The sequence below is a fragment of the Prosopis cineraria genome, unplaced genomic scaffold (genome assembly GCF_029017545.1).
Source record: "Prosopis cineraria cultivar Desert tree isolate PC_DT_omini unplaced genomic scaffold, ASM2901754v1 PC14, whole genome shotgun sequence".
Lineage (NCBI taxonomy): Eukaryota > Viridiplantae > Streptophyta > Magnoliopsida > Fabales > Fabaceae > Prosopis > Prosopis cineraria.
In genome coordinates, this window is record NW_026555345.1 from 16982409 (window position 1) to 16986497 (window position 4089).

Here is a 4089-nt window from a genome sequence, read left to right on the forward strand (position 1 = left end):
TTTTTTTTAGTTTTGAGTTTTGGCTGATTCTGTAATTTTCCATTTTGAAAAAAATTCTACAAAAAAATTCTGCCAGTGTGTCTCATTTCTGCTAGTTTTCTCTAGGATTTTGTTACATTTTTTTTATCATTTTTCTTTGCTTCCCGTATCATCTCTATGGTGTTTTGAGCTGTTTATGTCTTGAAGAACTTGTAAAGAACTTGAACATAATTATATTCAATTTAGAGATCAATATCTTGAGTTCTTAGCATTTTCTCTTTCAAACACCATTGATAATTCTGTGATTTTGGATAATATGGTTGAACATGTGCATGCAAATAACCATGACATACCTATTAGGAAGAGCATAAGAGAAATGGTTGCACCGACTAACACTTTTAGGGCTAGTGGCTTGGTTTTAAATTTTCAAGAGGAAAATGAATACATGATTAAACCTTTTTTGATAAATGCTTTACCTGAATTTCATGGGCTTGCAAGTGAAGATCCTAATAGGAATCTATAAATTATTAAGAGGGTTTGCTCTACAATGAAGCCACCTACAACCAATCTTGAGAATCTCATGCTTAAAGTCTTCTACTTTACACTTGAGGACAAAGTTATTACATGGTTCAACACTTTTGCAACTAGAACCATCAACTCTTGGGCTGAAATGAGGAGTTGCTTTCTTGAAAAATATTTTCTAGCAACCAAATATTCACAATTGAGGAATCAAATCATGGCCATTCAATAATATCCTCAAGAGTCTCTATATGAATATTGGATGAGATTCTTGGAGTTGCTTGTTAGATGCCCGTATCTCAATATGGGCAAGGAGTTTTTAATTGATTATTTCCATGTGAGACTTCAAATTTATGAGAGATAGACCATAAATGTAGCTACAAATGGCTCTAATAACAATACTAGAAACATCACATTGAATTTCAAATGCTTTAGAGAAATTATGCAAACCAAGTAAAGGGGAATTAGTCAATTTATCCTTTAAGGTTTAGAAAGCCTTTTTTATGTCTCACCCTATATGGAGGTCACATTCTTCTTAACAAGTTCATTAAGAGGGGTAGCGATGCTAGAGAAATCTCTAAGAAATCTCTTATAAAAGCTTGTTAAGCAATAGAAGCTTCTTACTTCACTTGCATTCTTATAAGTTGGCTATTCACGAATAGCCTTAACTTTTTCCTCATCTACATGGATTCTTTGTGATTCAACAACAAATCCTAAAAGGATAATAGAGTCTATGTAAAAGAAATACTTTTGGAAATTAGTGTATAGTATATATTCCCTTAAGGTGTCAAACACAGTTCGAAGATAATTTACATGATCAGTTAATGATTTACTATAAATCAAAATATCATCAAAGTACACTACAAAAAACCTGCCTATAAACTTTCTAAAAATATAATTCATTAATGTCATAAAAGTACCAGGAGTATTTGTCAAACCAAAAAACATAACCAATCATTCACATAATCCAAACTTAATTTTAAAGGCAGTTTTCCATTCATTACCCTTTTTTATGCAAATTTGATGATTTCCACTTCTAAAATTTATTTTAGAAAAAGATAGAAGCACCATACAACTCATCAAGCATATCATTAAGTCTAAGGATAAGGTAATCATACTTTATAGTGATTTTGTTGATTGCTCTATAATCAACATACATCCTCTAATATCTGTGTTTTTTAGGCACTAAGATAACTTGGACATCACAAGGGCTAAGGCTCATACTAAAGCCTCTCATCATCAATTCCTCTACTTGATGTTAGATCTCCTTGGTCTCTTCAGGGTTAGCCCTATAAGCAAGCTTGTTTAGAATAGTAGCTTTGGGCAAGAAATCTATCCTATGCTTAATTCCTCTTAAGGAAGGAAGTCCATTAAGAACCTCATCAAGGAATAGATCTCCTTAATCCTACAATAAAGAGACAACACTAGAAGGCAAAGTAAGGTCAAGAGTGTCAATAGAAAAATAAATGTTCTTGGGAATTACAATAAGAGATTACTCCCTCATCAAAGCCTCTTGAATCTCACTTTTCTCACACAGTAATATTTTCTTTTCACTATTTTCTTTCACTCCTACCACTTTATTTTTCTCTTTTCTCACCTTCTCACCACTCTTTTTTCTCTCTTTTGATTCGCTCTTAGGTAAAGCAATACTTTCCTTCTTTTCTCTCTCACTTATGCCACAATCAATAAGATCTTTTCTTTGATTGTAATCTTGTGCAATCTTCAATTGATCTTCATAGGCTTAGATGGGCCTAAGAAGATTTAATACAACAGTCTTGCCTTTAAAAGGAACCTTGTAATAATTTTTGAAACCATCACGAGTAGCCTTACTATTAAATTGCTTAGGCCTACCTAATAACAAGTGTCCAGCAAACATAAGGGCTACATCATATAATACATCATAAGTATAAACCCTAATAGAGAAAGTAACCAATACTTACTTGGAAACCCTAATTTCAACACAATCATTTAACCATTGCAATTTGTAGGGCTTAAGGTGTAGAATTAAAGGTAGAGATAATTTATCTACAAGTAAGGTTATAGCTATGTTAGTACAACTACCACTATCAATTACCATGTTACACACTTTCTCTTTGATGAAGCATCTAGTGTGAAAAATATGCTCACATTGCTCATGTTCATCATCCTCCTTTAGTTGAATATTGAGAGCTCTTTTTGCCACTAAGATAGAGTCAACAACACCATTACATTCAAGCTCATCATTTAATTTATGGGAGGTAGAATCATCATCAACATTATCAGCATCATCTTTATCACTTTCATGTATACTATCATAACCACCATCATCTCTCAAGACCATAGCTCTTTTATTCCTACAATCTTTCACCATATAGCCCACACCATAGCACTTGAAATACTTAATAGGAGAAGTGTTAGATGAATAAGAAGAAGGTTTAGGGTTAGAAGTTTTACCCCCATACTTGGTTTTCATTTCTTCCTTGGCCTTTGATGTATCTTTGGCCTTAGAATCCTTCCATTTAGAAGTTTCCTTGAAGTCTTTCCAAGAGGACTTAGAATGCTTGTTCCTATTTCTTTGCTCCAACTTTATAACTTTCTATATGAGCTCTTCCTTGTCTACAAAAATGTGCAAGTCAAGCTTATCTCTTAACTTCAGCTTCAGGCCATCTATAATTCTTGACATTACTTCATGTTCATTCTCCTGAATGTTTTCATAAAACTTCAAAATACTCAACTCGTGCACATAATCCTCCATAATCATAAATCCTTCAGAAAACAATCTCAATTTTATATTTAGCTCTATGTAGTAATAGCTAGGAACATAAGTCTTTCTCATGTATCTTTTAAGCTTCTCCCACATTTTAATAGGCTTTTTCTTAAGTTAGCTTCTTTTGTACTGTAAATCTTGCCACCAATAAATAGCATAGTCAATGAAATTCAAAGAAGTAATTTTTACCTTCCTTGATTTAGACAAATCAAGAGTTATAAAGATTTGGTCCATCTTCATTTCCCAATCAAGGTTTTTTTTAAATTATTGCTACCCTTGAATGAAAGATGCTTTACTTTCTAATATGGTAAGTCAACATCACGCTTTGAGGATTTTTTTCCCTTAGGAGAAGGGGGCTCTTCATACTCCTCATCATCATTAGGGTCTCATGCTTCTTTCCTTTAAAAGAGGAAGTCTCTGACTCATTCTTATCCTCTTTATGGAACCTATGATCAAATTTCAAGCAAAACTATTGCAACTGTATTTTAATAAGTTCTAAAACAAAGTTCATATCAACAGTAGGGGATTCATCCTTGTTACTTATGTTCACAAATATTGAACCCTTATTTTGATTATTACAAAATAAAGAGAAATTTTGTGCATTTTAGGTTTTTTTTAACTTAAGCCTAAGTTAATTAGCTTAACGTTAATCAAATCTAACCAAGTGTAAGTCTATACATAATAGAAGGTATGCTATCTTGTTAGTTAAGTATTTGACTTAACAATAATCTTTATGCCGAAAGCTGTCTTGTTCTAAAGTGTTTCTAAGTGTTGTTAGCACCGGTACTAGAAGCTTTAATATCGATGCTACTTCAGTTATCTTAACTATTCTATTGATTCATGTT